The sequence below is a fragment of the Balaenoptera ricei genome, unplaced genomic scaffold (genome assembly GCF_028023285.1).
Source record: "Balaenoptera ricei isolate mBalRic1 unplaced genomic scaffold, mBalRic1.hap2 scaffold_149, whole genome shotgun sequence".
NCBI classification, from domain to species: Eukaryota; Metazoa; Chordata; class Mammalia; order Artiodactyla; family Balaenopteridae; genus Balaenoptera; species Balaenoptera ricei.
The window spans coordinates 131111-144520 of record NW_026777452.1 but is presented as its reverse complement, the minus strand read 5'-3'; the positions used below and the strand labels follow the sequence as shown (position 1 = coordinate 144520).

Here is a 13410-nt window from a genome sequence, read left to right as displayed (position 1 = left end):
GTCCGTGGTCCACGGTCCCTTGGGCATTCCCCACCCTGTCCACCCACGCAGTGCTAGGTGCAGTCCAGCCGCGGCCGGGCTGGCCCTCCTGCCTGAAGGCAGTTAGCCCAAAGCCACTGGGAGCCACCATTGATGCGGCACGGCCCCTTGGACCCAGCAAGGCCACCCTTGCCCACACGCCACCCGCTGAGCACAGTTCCCAGCGCATGGTGGCCGGCTGGCCCGGAGAACCGGACCGGCCCAGGACCCCGCTCCCGCCCCCGGCCATGGCGAAACAGCGGAGGGTGGGCTTTTTCCGGAGGGAGCTGTGGAGAGACACAGAGGCAGACAGGTGGCTGCGGCGCAGATGGGCGCTGGTTGGGTTGGCCACGGGCAGGTCGAGGGCCTCGCGGGCCTCACGATCTTCACCCGGGCCTGCAGCGGAGTCTGGGTCCGGGCCAGCCACCCCGGGAGAGGCTGGGGTGCGGCTGCCTTCCAGGGCCGCCTTCTGGCGGCATGTCCACCCAGACCGGCTGGGTGGGCCCCCTCTGGCGCACGCTGTGTTGCGAGAGGCCTGAGTAGATGAGGCCTGCAGCAGTGCCCGGCGGGAGCAGCGGAAGCCTTGAGCACCGGCGATGACAAGAAAAGGCAGATCGGGGGGCAAAAAATACTACAGCACCTAGTATTCCCAGGTGGTCTCCCATCCAGGTAGTAAACAGACCCGACCCTGCTTAGCTTCCGAGGTCAGACGAGATGGGGTGCGTTTAGGGTGGTATGGCCGTAGAAGGCAGCGGGGGCCACGGGGTGACTCTTGAGGCTCAGCTTAGCTGGTGCTGGCGAATTACCACCAGTCCGGCGACCAGCCCTCTGCTGCACGGCCCTGCTGCCTGCCCAGGCAGGCGACAGGAGGCCTCGGGGACCCGGAGGTGGCAGAGTCTTGGGCGACCTTGCAACCCTGTTCGGGCGGGAACCTCCGGACCCGTAGGCGCTTGACGCTCCACCTCAGATCCCGCTCGACGCTCACAAGGACGTGGCCTCAGAGGCTTAAGGGCCAGTGGCCTGCTGTCCCTTGGGCATTACACAACCTGTCCACCCTCGCAGTTCTAGGAGCAGCCCAGCCATGGCCGGGCCGGCCTTCCTGCTCGACGGCAGTTGGCCCAAAGCCACTGGGATCCACCGTTGGGCTGCCACGGCCTCTTAGCCCCAGCAAACTACCCTTTCAGCCACGCCACCCGCCAAGCACAGTTCCGATGCCTGGAGGTCAGCCGACCTGGAGAACCAGTCACGGCCCACGACCCCGCTCCTGCCTCCAGCCGTAGCGAAACGGCAGAGGGTGGGCTTTTTCCGGAGGGAGCTGTATAGAGACACACGGGCAATTAGGTGGCTGCGGCGTGGATGCGCGCTGGTGGGGACGGCCAGTTGTAGGTCGAGGGCTTCGCGTGCCTCACGGCCTTCACCTGGGCGTGCGGCGCAGTCTGGCTGCGGGCCAGCCACCACGGGAGCGGCTGGTTTATGGCTATCTTCCAGGGCCGCCTTCTGGCCGCATTTCCATCCAGACCTGCGGGGAGCGCCCCCTCCAGAGCACGCTGTGTTGGGAGGGCCCTGAGGAGGTGAGGCCTGCAGAGGCGGAGGCGGCATCAGCCGTGGGCGCCTAAAGGAGAATTTATAGTGGGAGGCAAAAAAGCCTACAGCACCTGGTATTCCCATGTGGTCTCCCATCCAAGTACTAAGCAGGCCCGACCCTGCTTAGCTTCCAGGATCAGACGATATCGGGCGCGTTCAGGGTGGTATGGCGGTAGAAGGCTGCGGGGGCCACGGGGTGCCTCTTGAGGCTTAGCTTCCCTGGTGCTGGGGCTTGCCGACAGCCCGGCAGCCAACCCTCTCCGGCACGGCCCAGCCCGCCCACCAAGGCAGGCGACAGGAGGCCTCGGGCACCCGGGATTGGCGGACTCGTGGGAGACCTCGCAGCTCAGGTCAGGCGGGACCCTCCAGGCCCATAGGAGCTTGGCCCTCTGCCCCAGATCCCGCTTGACGCCCACAAGGACGTGGCCCCGGGGGCTTAAGGGCCCGTGGCCCACGGTCCTTTGGGCATTCGCCACCCTGTCTGCCCACACAGTTCTAGGTGAAGCCCGGCCGCGGCCAGGCTGGCCCTCCTGCCCGACGGCAGTTGGCCTGAAGCCACTGGGAGGCACCATTGAGTCGGCAAGACCCCTTAGACCCAGCAAGGCCACCCTTGCCCCTCCGCCAAATGCTGAGCAAAGTTCCCTGCACCCGGTGACCGGCCGGCCCGGAGAACCATTCCCGGCCCACGACCCCACTCCCGCCCCCGGCCGTGGTGAAAGAGTGGAGTGTGGGCTTTTTCCGGAGGGAGCTGTGGAGAGACACACGGGCAGATGGGTGGCTGCGGCGTGGAGGGGCGCTGGTGTGGTCGGCCAGGTGCAGGTCGAGGGCCTCGCGGGCCTCACGATCTTCACCCGGGCCTGCGGCGGTGTCTGGGTCCGGGCCAGCCACCCCGGCAGCGGCTGGCGTGCGGTTGCCTTCCAGGGCCGCCTTCTGGGGGCATGTCCAGCCAGACCGGCGGGGATGGCCCCCTCCGGCGCACGCTGTGTCGGGAGAGGCCTGAGTAGATGAGGCCTGCAGCAGTGCCCGGCGGGGGCAGAGGAAGCCTTGAGTACCGGCCACTACAAGAAAAGGGCAATCGGGGGGCAAAAAATACTACAGCACCTAGTATTCCCAGGTGGTCTCCCATCCAGGTAGTAAACAGACCCGACCCTGCTTAGCTTCGGAAATCAGACGAGATGGGGTGCGTATAGGGTGGTATGGCCATAGAAGGCAGCGGGGCCCACGGGGTGCCTCTTGAGGCTCAGCTTACCTGGTGCTGGCAAATTACCGCCAGTCCGGCGACCAGCCCTCTGCAGCACGGCCCTGCGGCCCGCCCAGGCAGGCGATAGCAGGCTTCGGGGTCCGGGTGTGGTGGAGTCTTGGACGCTCTAGCAGCTCAGTTCTGGCGGGAACATCCAGGCACATAGGCGCATGGCGAACCGCCCCAGATCCCGCTCGACGCTCACAAAGACGTGGCTCTGAAGGCTTAAGGGTCCGTGGTCCACGGTCCCTTGGGCATTCCCCACCCTGTCCACCCACGCAGTGCTAGGTGCAGTCCAGCCGCGGCCGGGCTGGCCCTCCTGCCTGAAGGCAGTTAGCCCAAAGCCACTGGGAGCCACCATTGATGCGGCACGGCCCCTTGGACCCAGCAAGGCCACCCTTGCCCACACGCCACCCGCTGAGCACAGTTCCCAGCGCATGGTGGCCGGCTGGCCCGGAGAACCGGACCGGCCCAGGACCCCGCTCCCGCCCCCGGCCATGGCGAAACAGCGGAGGGTGGGCTTTTTCCGGAGGGAGCTGTGGAGAGACACAGAGGCAGACAGGTGGCTGCGGCGCAGATGGGCGCTGGTTGGGTTGGCCACGGGCAGGTCGAGGGCCTCGCGGGCCTCACGATCTTCACCCGGGCCTGCAGCGGAGTCTGGGTCCGGGCCAGCCACCCCGGGAGAGGCTGGGGTGCGGCTGCCTTCCAGGGCCGCCTTCTGGCGGCATGTCCACCCAGACCGGCTGGGTGGGCCCCCTCTGGCGCACGCTGTGTTGCGAGAGGCCTGAGTAGATGAGGCCTGCAGCAGTGCCCGGCGGGAGCAGCGGAAGCCTTGAGCACCGGCGATGACAAGAAAAGGCAGATCGGGGGGCAAAAAATACTACAGCACCTAGTATTCCCAGGTGGTCTCCCATCCAGGTAGTAAACAGACCCGACCCTGCTTAGCTTCCGAGGTCAGACGAGATGGGGTGCGTTTAGGGTGGTATGGCCGTAGAAGGCAGCGGGGGCCACGGGGTGACTCTTGAGGCTCAGCTTAGCTGGTGCTGGCGAATTACCACCAGTCCGGCGACCAGCCCTCTGCTGCACGGCCCTGCTGCCTGCCCAGGCAGGCGACAGGAGGCCTCAGGGACCCGGAGGTGGCAGAGTCTTGGGCGACCTTGCAGCCCTGTTCGGGCGGGAACCTCCGGACCCGTAGGCGCTTGACGCTCCACCTCAGATCCCGCTCGACGCTCACAAGGACGTGGCCTCAGAGGCTTAAGGGCCAGTGGCCTGCTGTCCCTTGGGCATTACACAACCTGTCCACCCTCGCAGTTCTAGGAGCAGCCCAGCCATGGCCGGGCCGGCCTTCCTGCTCGACGGCAGTTGGCCCAAAGCCACTGGGATCCACCGTTGGGCTGCCACGGCCTCTTAGCCCCAGCAAACTACCCTTTCAGCCACGCCACCCGCCAAGCACAGTTCCGATGCCTGGAGGTCAGCCGACCTGGAGAACCAGTCACGGCCCACGACCCCGCTCCTGCCTCCAGCCGTAGCGAAACGGCAGAGGGTGGGCTTTTTCCGGAGGGAGCTGTATAGAGACACACGGGCAATTAGGTGGCTGCGGCGTGGATGCGCGCTGGTGGGGACGGCCAGTTGTAGGTCGAGGGCTTCGCGTGCCTCACGGCCTTCACCTGGGCGTGCGGCGCAGTCTGGCTGCGGGCCAGCCACCACGGGAGCGGCTGGTTTATGGCTATCTTCCAGGGCCGCCTTCTGGCCGCATTTCCATCCAGACCTGCGGGGAGCGCCCCCTCCAGAGCACGCTGTGTTGGGAGGGCCCTGAGGAGGTGAGGCCTGCAGAGGCGGAGGCGGCATCAGCCGTGGGCGCCTAAAGGAGAATTTATAGTGGGAGGCAAAAAAGCCTACAGCACCTGGTATTCCCATGTGGTCTCCCATCCAAGTACTAAGCAGGCCCGACCCTGCTTAGCTTCCAGGATCAGACGATATCGGGCGCGTTCAGGGTGGTATGGCGGTAGAAGGCTGCGGGGGCCACGGGGTGCCTCTTGAGGCTTAGCTTCCCTGGTGCTGGGGCTTGCCGACAGCCCGGCAGCCAACCCTCTCCGGCACGGCCCAGCCCGCCCACCAAGGCAGGCGACAGGAGGCCTCGGGCACCCGGGATTGGCGGACTCGTGGGAGACCTCGCAGCTCAGGTCAGGCGGGACCCTCCAGGCCCATAGGAGCTTGGCCCTCTGCCCCAGATCCCGCTTGACGCCCACAAGGACGTGGCCCCGGGGGCTTAAGGGCCCGTGGCCCACGGTCCTTTGGGCATTCGCCACCCTGTCTGCCCACACAGTTCTAGGTGAAGCCCGGCCGCGGCCAGGCTGGCCCTCCTGCCCGACGGCAGTTGGCCTGAAGCCACTGGGAGGCACCATTGAGTCGGCAAGACCCCTTAGACCCAGCAAGGCCACCCTTGCCCCTCCGCCAAATGCTGAGCAAAGTTCCCTGCACCCGGTGACCGGCCGGCCCGGAGAACCATTCCCGGCCCACGACCCCACTCCCGCCCCCGGCCGTGGTGAAAGAGTGGAGTGTGGGCTTTTTCCGGAGGGAGCTGTGGAGAGACACACGGGCAGACGGGTGGCTGCGGCGTGGAGGGGCGCTGGTGTGGTCGGCCAGGTGCAGGTCGAGGGCCTCGCGGGCCTCACGATCTTCACCCGGGCCTGCGGCGGTGTCTGGGTCCGGGCCAGCCACCCCGGCAGCGGCTGGCGTGCGGTTGCCTTCCAGGGCCGCCTTCTGGGGGCATGTCCAGCCAGACCGGCGGGGATGGCCCCCTCCGGCGCACGCTGTGTCGGGAGAGGCCTGAGTAGATGAGGCCTGCAGCAGTGCCCGGCGGGGGCAGAGGAAGCCTTGAGTACCGGCCACTACAAGAAAAGGGCAATCGGGGGGCAAAAAATACTACAGCACCTAGTATTCCCAGGTGGTCTCCCATCCAGGTAGTAAACAGACCCGACCCTGCTTAGCTTCGGAAATCAGACGAGATGGGGTGCGTATAGGGTGGTATGGCCATAGAAGGCAGCGGGGCCCACGGGGTGCCTCTTGAGGCTCAGCTTACCTGGTGCTGGCAAATTACCGCCAGTCCGGCGACCAGCCCTCTGCAGCACGGCCCTGCGGCCCGCCCAGGCAGGCGATAGCAGGCTTCGGGGTCCGGGTGTGGTGGAGTCTTGGACGCTCTAGCAGCTCAGTTCTGGCGGGAACATCCAGGCACATAGGCGCATGGCGAACCGCCCCAGATCCCGCTCGACGCTCACAAAGACGTGGCTCTGAAGGCTTAAGGGTCCGTGGTCCACGGTCCCTTGGGCATTCCCCACCCTGTCCACCCACGCAGTGCTAGGTGCAGTCCAGCCGCGGCCGGGCTGGCCCTCCTGCCTGAAGGCAGTTAGCCCAAAGCCACTGGGAGCCACCATTGATGCGGCACGGCCCCTTGGACCCAGCAAGGCCACCCTTGCCCACACGCCACCCGCTGAGCACAGTTCCCAGCGCATGGTGGCCGGCTGGCCCGGAGAACCGGACCGGCCCAGGACCCCGCTCCCGCCCCCGGCCATGGCGAAACAGCGGAGGGTGGGCTTTTTCCGGAGGGAGCTGTGGAGAGACACAGAGGCAGACAGGTGGCTGCGGCGCAGATGGGCGCTGGTTGGGTTGGCCACGGGCAGGTCGAGGGCCTCGCGGGCCTCACGATCTTCACCCGGGCCTGCAGCGGAGTCTGGGTCCGGGCCAGCCACCCCGGGAGAGGCTGGGGTGCGGCTGCCTTCCAGGGCCGCCTTCTGGCGGCATGTCCACCCAGACCGGCTGGGTGGGCCCCCTCTGGCGCACGCTGTGTTGCGAGAGGCCTGAGTAGATGAGGCCTGCAGCAGTGCCCGGCGGGAGCAGCGGAAGCCTTGAGCACCGGCGATGACAAGAAAAGGCAGATCGGGGGGCAAAAAATACTACAGCACCTAGTATTCCCAGGTGGTCTCCCATCCAGGTAGTAAACAGACCCGACCCTGCTTAGCTTCCGAGGTCAGACGAGATGGGGTGCGTTTAGGGTGGTATGGCCGTAGAAGGCAGCGGGGGCCACGGGGTGACTCTTGAGGCTCAGCTTAGCTGGTGCTGGCGAATTACCACCAGTCCGGCGACCAGCCCTCTGCTGCACGGCCCTGCTGCCTGCCCAGGCAGGCGACAGGAGGCCTCGGGGACCCGGAGGTGGCAGAGTCTTGGGCGACCTTGCAGCCCTGTTCGGGCGGGAACCTCCGGACCCGTAGGCGCTTGACGCTCCACCTCAGATCCCGCTCGACGCTCACAAGGACGTGGCCTCAGAGGCTTAAGGGCCAGTGGCCTGCTGTCCCTTGGGCATTACACAACCTGTCCACCCTCGCAGTTCTAGGAGCAGCCCAGCCATGGCCGGGCCGGCCTTCCTGCTCGACGGCAGTTGGCCCAAAGCCACTGGGATCCACCGTTGGGCTGCCACGGCCTCTTAGCCCCAGCAAACTACCCTTTCAGCCACGCCACCCGCCAAGCACAGTTCCGATGCCTGGAGGTCAGCCGACCTGGAGAACCAGTCACGGCCCACGACCCCGCTCCTGCCTCCAGCCGTAGCGAAACGGCAGAGGGTGGGCTTTTTCCGGAGGGAGCTGTATAGAGACACACGGGCAATTAGGTGGCTGCGGCGTGGATGCGCGCTGGTGGGGACGGCCAGTTGTAGGTGGAGGGCTTCGCGTGCCTCACGGCCTTCACCTGGGCGTGCGGCGCAGTCTGGCTGCGGGCCAGCCACCACGGGAGCGGCTGGTTTATGGCTATCTTCCAGGGCCGCCTTCTGGCCGCATTTCCATCCAGACCTGCGGGGAGCGCCCCCTCCAGAGCACGCTGTGTTGGGAGGGCCCTGAGGAGGTGAGGCCTGCAGAGGCGGAGGCGGCATCAGCCGTGGGCGCCTAAAGGAGAATTTATAGTGGGAGGCAAAAAAGCCTACAGCACCTGGTATTCCCATGTGGTCTCCCATCCAAGTACTAAGCAGGCCCGACCCTGCTTAGCTTCCAGGATCAGACGATATCGGGCGCGTTCAGGGTGGTATGGCGGTAGAAGGCTGCGGGGGCCACGGGGTGCCTCTTGAGGCTTAGCTTCCCTGGTGCTGGGGCTTGCCGACAGCCCGGCAGCCAACCCTCTCCGGCACGGCCCAGCCCGCCCACCAAGGCAGGCGACAGGAGGCCTCGGGCACCCGGGATTGGCGGACTCGTGGGAGACCTCGCAGCTCAGGTCAGGCGGGACCCTCCAGGCCCATAGGAGCTTGGCCCTCTGCCCCAGATCCCGCTTGACGCCCACAAGGACGTGGCCCCGGGGGCTTAAGGGCCCGTGGCCCACGGTCCTTTGGGCATTCGCCACCCTGTCTGCCCACACAGTTCTAGGTGAAGCCCGGCCGCGGCCAGGCTGGCCCTCCTGCCCGACGGCAGTTGGCCTGAAGCCACTGGGAGGCACCATTGAGTCGGCAAGACCCCTTAGACCCAGCAAGGCCACCCTTGCCCCTCCGCCAAATGCTGAGCAAAGTTCCCTGCACCCGGTGACCGGCCGGCCCGGAGAACCATTCCCGGCCCACGACCCCACTCCCGCCCCCGGCCGTGGTGAAAGAGTGGAGTGTGGGCTTTTTCCGGAGGGAGCTGTGGAGAGACACACGGGCAGACGGGTGGCTGCGGCGTGGAGGGGCGCTGGTGTGGTCGGCCAGGTGCAGGTCGAGGGCCTCGCGGGCCTCACGATCTTCACCCGGGCCTGCGGCGGTGTCTGGGTCCGGGCCAGCCACCCCGGCAGCGGCTGGCGTGCGGTTGCCTTCCAGGGCCGCCTTCTGGGGGCATGTCCAGCCAGACCGGCGGGGATGGCCCCCTCCGGCGCACGCTGTGTCGGGAGAGGCCTGAGTAGATGAGGCCTGCAGCAGTGCCCGGCGGGGGCAGAGGAAGCCTTGAGTACCGGCCACTACAAGAAAAGGGCAATCGGGGGGCAAAAAATACTACAGCACCTAGTATTCCCAGGTGGTCTCCCATCCAGGTAGTAAACAGACCCGACCCTGCTTAGCTTCGGAAATCAGACGAGATGGGGTGCGTATAGGGTGGTATGGCCATAGAAGGCAGCGGGGCCCACGGGGTGCCTCTTGAGGCTCAGCTTACCTGGTGCTGGCAAATTACCGCCAGTCCGGCGACCAGCCCTCTGCAGCACGGCCCTGCGGCCCGCCCAGGCAGGCGATAGCAGGCTTCGGGGTCCGGGTGTGGTGGAGTCTTGGACGCTCTAGCAGCTCAGTTCTGGCGGGAACATCCAGGCACATAGGCGCATGGCGAACCGCCCCAGATCCCGCTCGACGCTCACAAAGACGTGGCTCTGAAGGCTTAAGGGTCCGTGGTCCACGGTCCCTTGGGCATTCCCCACCCTGTCCACCCACGCAGTGCTAGGTGCAGTCCAGCCGCGGCCGGGCTGGCCCTCCTGCCTGAAGGCAGTTAGCCCAAAGCCACTGGGAGCCACCATTGATGCGGCACGGCCCCTTGGACCCAGCAAGGCCACCCTTGCCCACACGCCACCCGCTGAGCACAGTTCCCAGCGCATGGTGGCCGGCTGGCCCGGAGAACCGGACCGGCCCAGGACCCCGCTCCCGCCCCCGGCCATGGCGAAACAGCGGAGGGTGGGCTTTTTCCGGAGGGAGCTGTGGAGAGACACAGAGGCAGACAGGTGGCTGCGGCGCAGATGGGCGCTGGTTGGGTTGGCCACGGGCAGGTCGAGGGCCTCGCGGGCCTCACGATCTTCACCCGGGCCTGCAGCGGAGTCTGGGTCCGGGCCAGCCACCCCGGGAGAGGCTGGGGTGCGGCTGCCTTCCAGGGCCGCCTTCTGGCGGCATGTCCACCCAGACCGGCTGGGTGGGCCCCCTCTGGCGCACGCTGTGTTGCGAGAGGCCTGAGTAGATGAGGCCTGCAGCAGTGCCCGGCGGGAGCAGCGGAAGCCTTGAGCACCGGCGATGACAAGAAAAGGCAGATCGGGGGGCAAAAAATACTACAGCACCTAGTATTCCCAGGTGGTCTCCCATCCAGGTAGTAAACAGACCCGACCCTGCTTAGCTTCCGAGGTCAGACGAGATGGGGTGCGTTTAGGGTGGTATGGCCGTAGAAGGCAGCGGGGGCCACGGGGTGACTCTTGAGGCTCAGCTTAGCTGGTGCTGGCGAATTACCACCAGTCCGGCGACCAGCCCTCTGCTGCACGGCCCTGCTGCCTGCCCAGGCAGGCGACAGGAGGCCTCGGGGACCCGGAGGTGGCAGAGTCTTGGGCGACCTTGCAGCCCTGTTCGGGCGGGAACCTCCGGACCCGTAGGCGCTTGACGCTCCACCTCAGATCCCGCTCGACGCTCACAAGGACGTGGCCTCAGAGGCTTAAGGGCCAGTGGCCTGCTGTCCCTTGGGCATTACACAACCTGTCCACCCTCGCAGTTCTAGGAGCAGCCCAGCCATGGCCGGGCCGGCCTTCCTGCTCGACGGCAGTTGGCCCAAAGCCACTGGGATCCACCGTTGGGCTGCCACGGCCTCTTAGCCCCAGCAAACTACCCTTTCAGCCACGCCACCCGCCAAGCACAGTTCCGATGCCTGGAGGTCAGCCGACCTGGAGAACCAGTCACGGCCCACGACCCCGCTCCTGCCTCCAGCCGTAGCGAAACGGCAGAGGGTGGGCTTTTTCCGGAGGGAGCTGTATAGAGACACACGGGCAATTAGGTGGCTGCGGCGTGGATGCGCGCTGGTGGGGACGGCCAGTTGTAGGTCGAGGGCTTCGCGTGCCTCACGGCCTTCACCTGGGCGTGCGGCGCAGTCTGGCTGCGGGCCAGCCACCACGGGAGCGGCTGGTTTATGGCTATCTTCCAGGGCCGCCTTCTGGCCGCATTTCCATCCAGACCTGCGGGGAGCGCCCCCTCCAGAGCACGCTGTGTTGGGAGGGCCCTGAGGAGGTGAGGCCTGCAGAGGCGGAGGCGGCATCAGCCGTGGGCGCCTAAAGGAGAATTTATAGTGGGAGGCAAAAAAGCCTACAGCACCTGGTATTCCCATGTGGTCTCCCATCCAAGTACTAAGCAGGCCCGACCCTGCTTAGCTTCCAGGATCAGACGATATCGGGCGCGTTCAGGGTGGTATGGCGGTAGAAGGCTGCGGGGGCCACGGGGTGCCTCTTGAGGCTTAGCTTCCCTGGTGCTGGGGCTTGCCGACAGCCCGGCAGCCAACCCTCTCCGGCACGGCCCAGCCCGCCCACCAAGGCAGGCGACAGGAGGCCTCGGGCACCCGGGATTGGCGGACTCGTGGGAGACCTCGCAGCTCAGGTCAGGCGGGACCCTCCAGGCCCATAGGAGCTTGGCCCTCTGCCCCAGATCCCGCTTGACGCCCACAAGGACGTGGCCCCGGGGGCTTAAGGGCCCGTGGCCCACGGTCCTTTGGGCATTCGCCACCCTGTCTGCCCACACAGTTCTAGGTGAAGCCCGGCTGCGGCCAGGCTGGCCCTCCTGCCCGACGGCAGTTGGCCTGAAGCCACTGGGAGGCACCATTGAGTCGGCAAGACCCCTTAGACCCAGCAAGGCCACCCTTGCCCCTCCGCCAAATGCTGAGCAAAGTTCCCTGCACCCGGTGACCGGCCGGCCCGGAGAACCATTCCCGGCCCACGACCCCACTCCCGCCCCCGGCCGTGGTGAAAGAGTGGAGTGTGGGCTTTTTCCGGAGGGAGCTGTGGAGAGACACACGGGCAGATGGGTGGCTGCGGCGTGGAGGGGCGCTGGTGTGGTCGGCCAGGTGCAGGTCGAGGGCCTCGCGGGCCTCACGATCTTCACCCGGGCCTGCGGCGGTGTCTGGGTCCGGGCCAGCCACCCCGGCAGCGGCTGGCGTGCGGTTGCCTTCCAGGGCCGCCTTCTGGGGGCATGTCCAGCCAGACCGGCGGGGATGGCCCCCTCCGGCGCACGCTGTGTCGGGAGAGGCCTGAGTAGATGAGGCCTGCAGCAGTGCCCGGCGGGGGCAGAGGAAGCCTTGAGTACCGGCCACTACAAGAAAAGGGCAATCGGGGGGCAAAAAATACTACAGCACCTAGTATTCCCAGGTGGTCTCCCATCCAGGTAGTAAACAGACCCGACCCTGCTTAGCTTCGGAAATCAGACGAGATGGGGTGCGTATAGGGTGGTATGGCCATAGAAGGCAGCGGGGCCCACGGGGTGCCTCTTGAGGCTCAGCTTACCTGGTGCTGGCAAATTACCGCCAGTCCGGCGACCAGCCCTCTGCAGCACGGCCCTGCGGCCCGCCCAGGCAGGCGATAGCAGGCTTCGGGGTCCGGGTGTGGTGGAGTCTTGGACGCTCTAGCAGCTCAGTTCTGGCGGGAACATCCAGGCACATAGGCGCATGGCGAACCGCCCCAGATCCCGCTCGACGCTCACAAAGACGTGGCTCTGAAGGCTTAAGGGTCCGTGGTCCACGGTCCCTTGGGCATTCCCCACCCTGTCCACCCACGCAGTGCTAGGTGCAGTCCAGCCGCGGCCGGGCTGGCCCTCCTGCCTGAAGGCAGTTAGCCCAAAGCCACTGGGAGCCACCATTGATGCGGCACGGCCCCTTGGACCCAGCAAGGCCACCCTTGCCCACACGCCACCCGCTGAGCACAGTTCCCAGCGCATGGTGGCCGGCTGGCCCGGAGAACCGGACCGGCCCAGGACCCCGCTCCCGCCCCCGGCCATGGCGAAACAGCGGAGGGTGGGCTTTTTCCGGAGGGAGCTGTGGAGAGACACAGAGGCAGACAGGTGGCTGCGGCGCAGATGGGCGCTGGTTGGGTTGGCCACGGGCAGGTCGAGGGCCTCGCGGGCCTCACGATCTTCACCCGGGCCTGCAGCGGAGTCTGGGTCCGGGCCAGCCACCCCGGGAGAGGCTGGGGTGCGGCTGCCTTCCAGGGCCGCCTTCTGGCGGCATGTCCACCCAGACCGGCTGGGTGGGCCCCCTCTGGCGCACGCTGTGTTGCGAGAGGCCTGAGTAGATGAGGCCTGCAGCAGTGCCCGGCGGGAGCAGCGGAAGCCTTGAGCACCGGCGATGACAAGAAAAGGCAGATCGGGGGGCAAAAAATACTACAGCACCTAGTATTCCCAGGTGGTCTCCCATCCAGGTAGTAAACAGACCCGACCCTGCTTAGCTTCCGAGGTCAGACGAGATGGGGTGCGTTTAGGGTGGTATGGCCGTAGAAGGCAGCGGGGGCCACGGGGTGACTCTTGAGGCTCAGCTTAGCTGGTGCTGGCGAATTACCACCAGTCCGGCGACCAGCCCTCTGCTGCACGGCCCTGCTGCCTGCCCAGGCAGGCGACAGGAGGCCTCGGGGACCCGGAGGTGGCAGAGTCTTGGGCGACCTTGCAGCCCTGTTCGGGCGGGAACCTCCGGACCCGTAGGCGCTTGACGCTCCACCTCAGATCCCGCTCGACGCTCACAAGGACGTGGCCTCAGAGGCTTAAGGGCCAGTGGCCTGCTGTCCCTTGGGCATTACACAACCTGTCCACCCTCGCAGTTCTAGGAGCAGCCCAGCCATGGCCGGGCCGGCCTTCC

The 13410-nt window shown here is 66.6% G+C and overlaps 13 pseudogenes; all 13 read right to left on the bottom strand.

Annotated features, from left to right (window-relative positions):
* Positions 1–646: 646 nt before the first annotated feature.
* On the bottom strand, positions 647–765 carry LOC132358699 (5S ribosomal RNA; annotated as a pseudogene).
* Positions 766–1661: 896 nt separating this feature from the next.
* Positions 1662–1780, bottom strand: LOC132358403 (5S ribosomal RNA; annotated as a pseudogene).
* Positions 1781–2691: 911 nt separating this feature from the next.
* On the bottom strand, positions 2692–2810 carry LOC132358612 (5S ribosomal RNA; annotated as a pseudogene).
* Positions 2811–3719: 909 nt separating this feature from the next.
* On the bottom strand, positions 3720–3838 carry LOC132358688 (5S ribosomal RNA; annotated as a pseudogene).
* An 896-nt stretch (positions 3839–4734) lies between these two features.
* Positions 4735–4853, bottom strand: LOC132358402 (5S ribosomal RNA; annotated as a pseudogene).
* A 911-nt stretch (positions 4854–5764) lies between these two features.
* On the bottom strand, positions 5765–5883 carry LOC132358611 (5S ribosomal RNA; annotated as a pseudogene).
* A 909-nt stretch (positions 5884–6792) lies between these two features.
* On the bottom strand, positions 6793–6911 carry LOC132358676 (5S ribosomal RNA; annotated as a pseudogene).
* Positions 6912–7807: 896 nt separating this feature from the next.
* On the bottom strand, positions 7808–7926 carry LOC132358401 (5S ribosomal RNA; annotated as a pseudogene).
* Positions 7927–8837: 911 nt separating this feature from the next.
* Positions 8838–8956, bottom strand: LOC132358610 (5S ribosomal RNA; annotated as a pseudogene).
* Positions 8957–9865: 909 nt separating this feature from the next.
* On the bottom strand, positions 9866–9984 carry LOC132358665 (5S ribosomal RNA; annotated as a pseudogene).
* An 896-nt stretch (positions 9985–10880) lies between these two features.
* On the bottom strand, positions 10881–10999 carry LOC132358400 (5S ribosomal RNA; annotated as a pseudogene).
* Positions 11000–11910: 911 nt separating this feature from the next.
* LOC132358609 (5S ribosomal RNA) lies at positions 11911–12029 on the bottom strand (annotated as a pseudogene).
* A 909-nt stretch (positions 12030–12938) lies between these two features.
* On the bottom strand, positions 12939–13057 carry LOC132358653 (5S ribosomal RNA; annotated as a pseudogene).
* Positions 13058–13410: the final 353 nt, after the last annotated feature.